General features: G+C 26.9%; 1 protein-coding gene across 1 annotated transcript in view; it reads right to left on the reverse strand.

The window, feature by feature from the left end:
* The window catches only part of LOC100211029 (V-type proton ATPase subunit H), a 44,067-nt gene that overhangs the window by 22,715 nt on the left and 8,205 nt on the right, over positions 1-13,147 (reverse strand). The window lies entirely within an intron of this gene.

The raw sequence follows: 13,147 nt of genomic DNA on the forward strand, positions 1-13,147 counted from the left end.
TAAAAAACTAGCTGACCGGACTTGCAAAAACATGAGTTTTTGTAAGTCTATTCCACACCGACCTAGACTTTTTTCTTATATATATACCCTAGTTTCCTGAACCCGTAAAATACAGGTTTTTACCTAATCTATCATTTCTATACTTATTTATTCCACACTGATTATTTCTATACCTATTCCTTATTTACTTCAATATTTTTTAGTAAAACAAGTCATTCTGAAAAATTGCTTTAAGAGCAAAAAAATTAACATGCGCACCTTTTCTTAAAAACGCACCTTTTCTTAAGAGATTAATAATTAGTTTGTTTCTCTCCTAAACGCTTATCATTGATAGCTTAGTGGTTTAGTGCGCTGTCATCAAAATCATTTTGGGGGTTTTAAGACCTCCCCTTAGCACAATGAATTTTGATATTTTTTCAATCTTGTGAAATCTTTTCAATGCTTATATATTTATAGCAAAAAATAATATAGCAAAAAAGATTTCTAATTGTTGAAATAAAATTTTAAAGTTTACTCATTTTATAGATTTATTATACATGATTGTTATATATATTGTCTGCAAACTCAACATTTTTTTTTTTTTTTGTTAATTCACCTCCCCAAGGCCCAGAAGGCCACTACAGACGAGGAGGCTACTTAATTGTGGTTATAACCCTTTCTCAACTCTATAACTCCGAAACACGAACCTTGACGAACAAGGCTGCTGCGCGGAGAAACAAGTCGAGCGCGGTACTACCAGGGACGTGGTGGGGATCGAACTCGGAACCTCTTGCTTAGGAAGCGAGCGCTCTACTACTACACCACTACCACATATGATAATGACGTTCACACTTACAGACATTTGTACCTAACGCTAAACAAATGGCAGAACTAAGAAAATTTTAGATCATTAAAAATTATAGTCTATAAAACGCTAATCTAAAATTTAAGCCAAAAATATTTTGTGCAGTGATGCCATTTGGTGGCAAAAAAAAAATTATTCGTCAAGTTTGCATTTGCATTAAACTTACAATTTTTTGATTAATTTTAATTATTGTGCATATCATTGCACAAAAAGATATAAAACTGGTACAAATCATTTCATGGATAAGTGTTTGTATTTATTATAATAGTAATAAATAGTTTTAAAGAAGTAACATAGTAATTACTATATTTAGTCTTTATTAGAAAATATCCAATAAAAACATATTCAATATATTTTTAATATAAGGAATTTTCTTAAAAAATTAAAATAAAATCTTACTTTTAGTTTGTTTTTCGAGTTTTTTGCCACAAAGAGATGTCATATACGCAAAACAATTTTGGCTTCAACTATTAACTAAAAAGCCGCGTCTATCATATTTAATGGTCTATCATATTTAATGGCCGCGTCTATCATATTTAATGGTCTAAAAAGAAGATGACATAATTTTAGCAATTATCAAAATTATCAAAAGAGGCAAATAAATCAAAGTTTCAAATTGGATAAGACAATATGTTTCGTGTTTTTCCAGTTTTGTCAATTTTTTTAAATACAATAACATAAATAAAAAAGTTCAAAACAAAACAGCTTGAGCAAAAAAGACTTTTAATTATTGGAAAAGTTTTCTTATATTACAAACAATCTTGTATAAAACATTATATAAGTAGATTTTTTACATTTGCATTTAGCATATGTGTTTATATATATTGTTTATATATAACCACAGCTTTTCAATTACATGCATAAATTCGATAGATCAGTGGTTTAATGCGCTGTCATCGGTGCCATTTTGCATGGGTTTAAATCCGTCTCTTAACACAATCTATTTTCAATTTTTTCAATCCGCCTATCTATCTATCTATATATATATATATATATATATATATATATATATATATATATATATATATATATATATATATATATATATATATATATATATATATATATATATATATATATATATATATATATATAGTAAAAAAATTAATATAGCTAAAAAAACTTTTAATTGTTAAAAAAAAAATTTAAAAAAAGGAGCTCTTAGCTAGAAAAAATTTTTTCCTAGCTATAGACTTTTTTTTTTTTTGCCCCTGCAGCAGCACCTTCTGGAGTAGCAGGACTGTCTTATTAAAATTTTACTTTATTAAGTTTCAGATCATAATTTTTTTTCAGACTATCCACAGCTTATTAGGTCTAATTATGTGAGCACATTAATAACATAAGTATAGTTAAATTGTATAATATCATTACATATGTTTGTATATAATCTCTATAAAACTTCAAATTAATTTTGTATTTTAAAATAATTGAAAAAAAATAGGAGTATGACTCAAACTACAGCTTTTTTGTTTAGAAGCTCTGCGCACTATCCACTCAGCAACGCTGACACATTGTCTTAAGAAAATTTTAAAATTATATAATAAATAAAACACTGTATACTATGGGAATAAATGCTATAGATCAAAATTAAAAAGATGTTGCTGTAATGCAGTTTTTAAGTGAAAGTAAAACTGTAAAAACTGATACATGTTTTAATATGTTTTAACATTACATAATTTGAAGTTTGCGTATGTTTGATGTTTGCATACACTTTCCTTCACATTTTCTTATAACAAAAAGTGTTGCAACTCTTTCTTGCCATTACTTTGGTTGCAATGGCTGCCAAGGGTCTGTGTCAAACATGCTCAAATGGGCGCTACTAACAGGATTAAGTTCGGCAATAATACATAGAGAAAAATTTGTCAACTTCGATCTCAAAAAAAGCAAAGTTATATAAAACTTAAAAAGAATCAAATGAAAAATAAAATCTTTTTTAAAAAAAATGAGTTTTTATATTTTAAATCAAAAATGATAATTTTTAAAAGAATTCTTTTGAGCACTTGATTGACTGCCAGTACTTTAAAACATTAAACAGAAGATTTTAGAATTGCATTAAGAAAAACATTATACCTAAAAAATATTAAAAATTTAAAATGAGGGTATGTTATTAACACCACGTCAGCAGTTTAGACTGAACACAGACATACATTTGGTAACTTGTGGGTGAATGAACACCGCATTAGTTTCCTACAGAACACAAGCATACATATAGGAAATTACGGTGAATGAACACCACGCCAGAGGTTTAGACAAAATAAGAACATACACATAGGTGGATTAACACCGCACAAGTAGTTCAGACAAAGCACAAACATACAAATAGCAACTTATGGGTGAGTTAACATCCTGCCAGAAGTTTAGACATAACATAAACATACAGATTAAATTAAGAGTGAGCTAGCATAGTAACTAAGACACCTCCAACTTTATATTAAAAAAAATCACTTTAGACATGACAGATATTATATAGTATTGATGACATAAAACAGGATTAGATTACATGTTACCAGGATGATCATGATGATTGTACACCTGACCAAAATTGTGATAGAGTTTAGTCAGTTTCCTCATTTGAAAATGCTGCCCCCGGCAGCACGCTATATCAGTAAGACATCAGACTACTCACCTAAATATGCAATATACAATATATATATACAGTAGCGTCCAAAAATTTGTGGACAGGCTAAATAAAATTGAGTTTTAATAATATATCACTTCACTGAACCTATATATTATATACTAAATAAAAGATTTTCATATATACTGTTATGTTTTAAATGAATATTGATTGTTTAACATTTTTTAAAAATAATTTTAATTAATTTTAAAATTAATGATTTTTAATGAGTTCAAAAATTTGTAAAAATACTGAAGCTTTTCCCATTTTTCCTGAAAAATTGCTAATTCTTTGATATTTTAAACAGAAACTTTATGGAAATAATTAAAAACCTTTATTTATAAGTGATTGAGTTCAGGTACTGATAGCAAGATCAGTTCAAAAAAGGTTTTGTAAGACAGCACAGTTTTATAGAGCTGGTTAATGTGCTGATAGACAAATTATGAATAGATATGATCCACAAAGAATTGAAAACAATCAGAAAGACCACAAAAAACAACAACATATTGTCGGGATAAAAAGCTTGTGGCAACGAAAAATCCCATTTGTTGATTTAAATGAACAAATAAAATGTTTTGATGGAATAGATTGTAGTATTTCTACTACAAAACGTTGTTTACATCATGCAAATGTGTTTAGAAGACGTCCAGCCTAAAAGCCATTTTCTTGAAGCTCAAGAATAACTAGCATTACACCATCTAAAGTGGACATTGAACAAAGGTTCTTTTTAGTCATGAAAACAAGTTTACGCCATTCGGACCAGATAAAACTAAGTTTGTTTGATGCCCAGTAGGTACAAAATATGATAAATCTTAACTGCTTACCTTAAAACATAGAGGAAGTAAGGTTTTGGTATGTTTAAGTTGGGACAGCATTGATCGGCTCCATAGATATACTGGAACTATTGATCAAGAAATATACAAAGACAAGTAAGAGCATTGCGCTACCTCATGCAAAGGATAAAATATATCCTAGCACAGCTTAAATTTTCTGTGCTTTGCAAAAACATAATAACCTAACTTTGCTACACTGCTAAGCATACTCTAAGAAGATATATCTGATCAGTACTTAGATCATCCTTAACCTCATCACTTACCTCAATCACTTTTCATAGCATAGCTTTAAACTTTGCAATTGGTAAACCAAAATTGGATCAAAGTCAGGACTTTTTTTAAGGCATTACGCTATAATTTACGTACGCATAAATACGCAATTGGATTAAAAAGAAAATTCAGATAAAATTAAAAACTAAGAAAACTCTATTAAGCTAATGATTTCATCGAAATATTTAGTAACAGAAAACAAAATTGTTTAATTAAAACAAATTTTTCTTTGTATACAAAGTTATTAAACGAAACATAAAAAGAAACCCATAAAAAAAATATATATGAAAAAAACTTTCATTTATCATCTTGCGAGCACAAAAATATTCATACAACTTGATTGCAATAAACAAAAATTGACTTGAAAAAAGTTAAATTTTATTTTATACAATGATATTTTAATTTTATTTTGTTATTATTTTTATTTTTTGTAATGATCGAATTTTTCGCTTAAAATACACTAATACTTCAAGCTTGAAGCAAAGATCATAATAAATATATAATTTAATTCTAATAAAAGTATATAATTTAATTTAATACTAATCTAATGAAAATATATAATTTTATTGTGATAAAAAATATATATATAAATTAATTTTGATTTAAAAAATACATAATTTAATTCTGTTTAAAAGAAATAGATTTAAGCTTAATAAAATTAAAGTTAATGCTTGAAAAAATAAAGGAGAAATACATAAACATATCGTTTTCGATGTTAAATAAAAGAAGCATTTATAGTGGCGATCAAAAAATATATATATCCATCACTATCGTTGAAAAAAATATAAATGTAATTAACAAACTGTTTGAAGCATCAACTTAAGAAATTTTTCATAAATAAATTTAAAGCTTTTCTGAATTGCACTGGATGTTTTGGAATATTCAAAATTGTTTATGTTACTAAATGATGAGTGACCCACTATGCGGGTCACTCATCATTTAGAAACATATTTTATGAACCGCCATATGGGTCACTTGTCACGAAAGGGTTAACTGTCAAATTTATTTTAATAAATGGTATTTGGAAAAATAAGCTTTGCTTTCACAAAAAAATCGCTGATAAAATTATGAACTTTTAATAAACAAAGTAAATTAACATAATTTTTTTATTTGTTACTCTCTAATTTTTTTTTTAAATAAAAAATCATTTTTAGCTGCAAAACAGCAATTAGAAATTAAAAAAATAATAATTTTAAAAAATCTAACATATTTTTATCAATTTATACAAATGTTGAGAAAAAAGAAATTTGATTATATCAAACATTTTTAAAATGTTATAGTAACTTTAATTATTTAATATAAAAAAAAAAAATAAAAAAAATTGAAAGCAAATAAACATTCCATAATAGCATTTCTACATTTATTTAACATTTATTTAACTCATTTTGCAATAATTAATAATACTGTAATGGTTTAAAAAAGTTAATGTTTTTAAAGTATAAAAAAACAAAGAATTTTATGACATCAAACTCACATTAGGTTAATGCATTTAGCATTTTTTTATTTAAAGCAAGGCCTAAAATTCTAGTGCACTAGAACTTCGGGCCTTAGAATTACACCACTGAAACTACTAGAATCTCTTGTACATCATCCATCAATAGCAGAAATGTATTTTCAAAATGGTAGCTTATTAGTATGCAACAGGCAAGCAAGCCATTGCAGTTGGCTTGCAATGTTATCAAATCATTTCTGTTGCCTGTATTGTTTACTGTGCCGTCAAAAACAACTACTTGTATAGTACTTGCTGAATTTATATTTGTAATTATAGACAAATTCATTTGCAATATCAGCTGTTTTACCTATTTTTGACACTACATGATTAATTTAGCAGTTGTTTGGAAATGATACAATAACATAATGTTCTTCCTTTATGCTCCTATGTACACCAGACTTCTCAACATAAGTTACACCTTGTTTCCCATAAAATCCAATAAAAGAAATTCTTACACCTCAGCAACATGCATAGAAACATATTTTAGCAGCAAAAGACTTCTCTGGCATCTAATCTTTTTAGGATCTATTTCAGTTTCTGTTGACAATAGATTCATATTATTTAGCAGCATATCTACATTCACTACAAGACAAAGATTCATGTTATAATCTTGCACCTGTCAATTTTAGTACAATCAGAAAATGAAATACAAGACTTTTATGTCACCACCATCATCATCACCATCATTGTTAATGTCACTGTTGTAATTCACTTTTGTCTTGTATTTCATTTTCTGATTGTACTAAAATTTCAAAAGATCTCATCTCTTTCTTCTTAGCTCATCTCATTCTTCTGCAACTTAGCTGTAGCCTTTTTATCTAAGCACCTGTATACATTTTTGGTTCAGTTTTTTGGTCCAACCAGAAAGACCATTCTTTTGGGAGTATTTTATGCAACAGTGGACAAATACATTGTGAATTCTCTTGAACATTGCTGTCAACACATTTACAAGTACATATATCAAATATAGTTTATAATGATTTCAAACAGTCTTGGTAAGTTATGGATGTCTTCTTAGAACTGGGATATTTACCAAGATCCTTAACTTTATCAATCAATTTCATCTCTTTCTTATGCAACTTAGCTCATTTCATCTCTTTCTTCTGCAACTTAGCTCATTTCATCTCTTTCTTCTGCAACTTAGCTGTAGCCTTTTTATCTAAGCACCTGTATACATTTTTGGTTCAGTTTTTTGGTCCAACCAGAAAGACCATTCTTTTGGGAGTATTTTATGCAACAGTGGACAAATACATTGTGAATTCTCTTGAACATTGCTGTCAACACATTTACAAGTATATATATCAAATATAGTTTATAATGATTTCAAACAGTCTTGGTTGTTAACTCACCTCCCCACGGCTGAGAAGGCCACTACAGACAAGGTGGCTACTTAATTGTGGTTATAACCCTCTCTCAACTCTATAACTCTGAAACACGAACCTTGACAAATGAAACAGCTGCACGGAGAAACAAGCCCTTTTAAATTCTTTCATCATTTTCAACTAAAAGTTGCAGGTATTTACTGAGGTCAAAATTTAAAAACTCTAATGGTCCCTTGATTTTGGCCCAATAGGAAAACTTTTTATGCTATATATATCAAAAAACAGTTCTATATATATTTACATATTTGCAAATTATATATATATATATATATATATATATATATATATATATATATATATATATATATATATATATATATATATATATATATATATATATATATATATATATATATATATATATATAGAAAAATTTATTAACAGTTAATAAAATAACCAAAAAGCAACTGTAAGATTATAAGAAAATAAACAAATATTATGTTACATTTTATGAAAAAAAAAATTTTTTCAAAATAAAATTTAGTTCATATTTGAAAAAAATGATAAAAATATTTTTTCAAATAAGAACTTAAATTTTATTTGTAACTTTTGTTATAGTGAGAAAAAAACTGAATGATTTTTAACGCGTTAATAAAATAACTTTAATTACAATGCGGTTCATAAAAATACGCTAGTGACGCAATATAACTTCTAACAATACAAAATATATTTGCTGAGTGAAGTTACTTTGAAATGCGTTACTCGATTTTGTTACGCAGCAAAATCTCGTAACAAGGCGTGTATATATATATATATATTTATTTATCAGTTACCGATAACATACTGAGTTTTATCAGTTACCGATAACATATTCGTGATCATAGTTTATTTTCATAAATTAAACGAACGTCATTAAAACTTTACGTTATTGAATTGACAATAAACAAAATATCTTAATAAAATATTTACATCATAATAAATTTTTTTAACTATTATGACAAAAAATAATTTATATATTTAAAAGGAATTTGTATATTTAATTCTTTAAGATAAAACTTAAAACACTTTATTTCCTTTAACTAATTTTTAATAACAACAAAAAATTATTAAACAAACTAAACAGTTTGTTTAACAAAAAATCTTTTAGTTTACAATTGCAGTTAAATGCTTTTACTTACGACTTTATTTCTTCTGAATGAGCGTCACATAAACATATCAAAAGATAATTTAAATATTCTAAAGGATTTTTTTGAAAGCTTTTGCATAACGCAAAACTGCTGAATGCCTAGGCAAATCACCTTTCCGCAAGCAAAAGGCAAGCTGGGTAACGCTTCTTAACAAGGCCTATATATATATATATATATATATATATATATATATATATATATATATATATATATATATATATATATATATATATATATATATATATATATATATATATATATATATATATATATATGTATGTATGTATGTATATACATACATATATATATATGTATGTATATACATACATATATACATATATATATAAATATATATATATATTTAATTATTTTATCATTATTAAATTATTATATTTATCAAAGATACAAACAACTTTATTAAATATTATCCTTTTTAAACTGTTTACTTAAATTTCAACAATTATGTATAAAAGCTGTTAGTATTAAGATTAAAATAAGCTAAAAAGTTTTGAGTCTAACAAATCTAGTAACCAAACCTAGTAACCAAAAGTTTTGAGTCTAACAAAAGGATGACAAACCTAGTAACCAAAACTACCATTTAACTTACATTACACAGAAAAACAAGTAAAAAAATGTTTTAGCTTTTAGGTTGGATTTCTGCAAATCGGAAATATGTTATACCTTTGTGATATTGTGAAATATGTTATACCTTTGTGATAAGTGACCTACTCAGGAAAATAAATGTGTTATTTTGACAAATATATATAATTTATATTAACATGCAATTATTAAGAAAATTTCCACCAAAATTATCTCTGCAACAAAAAATATTTGTGAGCTGATAAATATCAGAAAATCAGTTGATCGCTTGTGGCAGATGAAAAAGATGCCAAACCCATATTAGGTCATTAGTAAATTCAATAAAACCATCAAAAAGTGAGATTGGACATGCAAGCAAAATTAAATTGGACAAAATTAATAATATTTTCAGAAATTAGAACTAAATTTACAACAGCAAATAAATAAACTAACTTTATAAATTAGTACTCCATAGTTGAAAATAAAAAACACTACATTTATTCAATTTGAAATTAATGATTTTTATCCCTCAATAACTGGAGATATTTTTAGATAAAACAATTAAGTTTGCAAAAATCCACACAACTATTTCAGAAAAAACAATTCTTATAAAACATTGCAGAAAAATATAACTTTATTTTAATAAGGAAACATGGAAAAAGAAAAACATACATGACTGCTTTGATGTAACAATGGGCAGTTATGATGGATCAGAAATCTGTGAATTTGTTGGACTAAATATTTTAGATTTATTAAGTAAAATAATCAATATTAATGATTTAAGTCTTTATCATGATGATGGTAATTGTAAATACAAAAAACAATTGCCTCATATCAAAACTTAAGCTTTATCAAAAGCATGGTATATAAATGTGTTGTTTCTTTTAAGAATGTACCTGATAAACAGTATATTGGTTTAACAAAGGATTGATGGAAAAATATAAGCAACCAATAAAAATAAAAAAGTATTCGAAAGACACCATGCTGTCAAAATAAATATGGTAATTGAAAGATAAATAAATTAATGACTTTATAATGAATCAGTTCATCTTATAAACAGCACCTGTTTATATTTCCAAAAAATTCATACCATGTTTACATGAAAAATTTGAAATAATTACACAAACGAACCAAGAATATTTATTAAATAAAAAATTGCAATTGATTTCTAAATGCAGGCAAAAAAATAAGTGTCTCTTAAAAACTATAAAAATAAGTGAACGCAAAAGATAATAATAGGGTAATTCCGCATCAAATCACCCAAAATTTAGGAAATTTTAAACCATGGGTTCTCAAATTTTTAAAAAACTTCTTTGGCTGTTGCATGTTAAACAGAAAAGTTAACGCATAAAATTTCAGCTAAAAATGTTGAGTGGTTGACAAGATACTGTAATTTTAATATTGACATGGTTTCCAAAATGATCCGGTTTTCATAACATTCTGAAAAAACATTTTCCTTAAAAAATATGGAATAAAAATGGCAAAAATATGAAAATAAACATATATGTTTTTTTGCTGCTGAATTCAATAAATCTACTATTAATGCTGAAATACTAAAAGAACATGTATAAAAGTTTATAAAACAATTAGTTTCTATAAACCAACTTTGAGACCCAATATCTCAAAACACGCCTGTCAATTTTTTTTTTTTTTTTTTTGCTGTTAGTATTTTTAGCTGCTTATTATCTTACTAGGCACAAAAAACTGGAAAAAACAACTGAAACATATAGAACTTTAGTTTCAAAGATAAATTAAATTTTCAATAACTTATTTAAAAAATAGAAAAAATAGAATTCTGTAAAATATTAAATTTGGTTTATAGACTCCTTAGAAGAAAAAAACAAAACAATTTAGTTAAATTTAAGGAAGTCTTAATTATATGATAACTTAATTTTTTGATCTTAACAACTAAAAAAAAACATCCTGTTTTGTTTTTTTAATCGCGCTCAACTTGTTTCTCCGCGCAGCAGCCTTGTTCGTCAAGGTTCGCGTTTCGGAGTTATAGAGTTGAGAGAGGGTTATAACCACATTTAAGTAGCCTCCTCATCTGTAGTGGCCTTCTGGGCCTTGGGGAGGTGTAATAACAAAAAAACAAAAAAAAAAAAAAAAAAAAGTAATGTTACTAGAAAAATTGAAAGTCAATGTTCCCTCAAAACTGTGTTACAAAATAAATAACATAAAGAAGAGTGCTGAAAACTTTGACGAAATTATGAGCTTGATAAAAGAAAAAATTCTATGTTCTGACAAAAGGACTATTGTTCAATTTCTAACGCTGGCACTCCCAAGTTGGTTGATATTAGAAGTACAAAATAACTTTGCAGTTTCAAAATACTAAGCAAAAATGGCTAGACAAATTTTTAATAAAAAAAAGGTTTTTAGCTATCTCTCTGTTGTATAAAGGTAAAGTCTTACACAAAAAAAAATAGAAGATTCCATTAAATTGTTTTATGATCAAAGTGATTTATGAAGAACTATGCTTGGAAAAAATGATTATGCTAGCATTCAAAAAAAAAACATCTATAAACAAAAAAACTGCTTTTGTGTAATTTAAAGGAACTATATGTTTTATACATAGAAAACAATCCAGAAATACAAATAAGTTACTCAAAATTTGCTTTACTTAGACCAAAGTGGTGTATTTTGCCATGTGCAAGTGGTACACATTCTGTTTATGTTTGTTCTTATCACCAAAATGTCATATTGCTAGTGGATGCCTTAAATATTGAACTAAAGTATAAGGATTTACTTTCAAAAACTGTTTGCTCAGTAAAAAACAAAGAATGCATGCTTGCACAGTGTGATAATTGTCTTGGTAAAGAACTGCTCACCAAATATATGTATGAGATTCTTGGAGAATATAAAAATAATTTTGAGATACACTACAAACAATGGCAATCTACTGATCGTGCAACTATTGAGTTTAAAGCAGATGTTTCAGCATTTGTTGAACTATTTGTATCTTGCTTTGAAAAGCTACAAGCTCATTCTTTTATTGCTCACTCTGAATCACAGTACCTTAACCAACTAAAACAAAATATGGATCAATCAAACATAATCATTATTGGCAACTTTTTTAAATTATGCTTTTGTAGCCCAAAATGAAATACAGAGCTATCATTGGAACACCCAACAATGTTCTTTATATCCATTAGTGATATACTATAAAGATAAAAAAGGTGTACAAAGGTGAAACATATTTTTTACTGTTTTATATCAGTCGATATTACACATGATTATGTGTACAAAATGTTCCAACTAACCATACCAATATTAAAAACAAAAAATATGTCCAAATTACATTTATTCACTGAGAGTTGTGCAGGACAGTATAAAAATTGTAAAAGCTTTTACAATCTATGACAGCTAGAGAGCGGATTTGCCCTTAAAGTTGAATGGAACTTTTTTGCCACATCCTATGGAAAGTCACCATGCGATGGAATTTGCGGTACTGTAAAAAGATTAACAGTGCAAGAAAGTTTAAAACGACCACATGAAACCAAATTCTCACGTCAGAAGCTATGTTTGAGGTTCTTTGAGAAATCAAGGTTGTTAACATCATTTAAATAAAGGAATTGGACTTACAATAACAACATGAAGAGCAAAAAGAAAGGTACACTGGTGTAACAACTCTACCTAGTACTCATAGCTTTCATCAATTTATACATCTTGGAGATAACAGGGTTGGGGCGAAGAGGTGTAGTAAAGACACTAATTATAAATAAATGCATATGTATACCCACAGCTACTGTGTTTTGCCAGAATAATGGATAAAGTTGGCAAAACACTTGCTCAGCTGTGCAACAAATTATTATATTAGTAAAATTTTTAATATTAATGTTCAAGTGATTTTAATTTAACATTCAAGAGTTTTCTGGTGGAATAGCTCACCATTCACCATTAGATAAGATTTTAGTTTTTTCTTATAAATAGTTGTGTTTTTTTCGTCACGGATGACATTTGGAAGTATATTCAAAAATTTAGGACCATAGTGGGATAATGCTCA

The sequence above is a fragment of the Hydra vulgaris genome, chromosome 04 (genome assembly GCF_038396675.1).
Source record: "Hydra vulgaris chromosome 04, alternate assembly HydraT2T_AEP".
Classification (NCBI taxonomy): Eukaryota; Metazoa; Cnidaria; class Hydrozoa; order Anthoathecata; family Hydridae; genus Hydra; species Hydra vulgaris.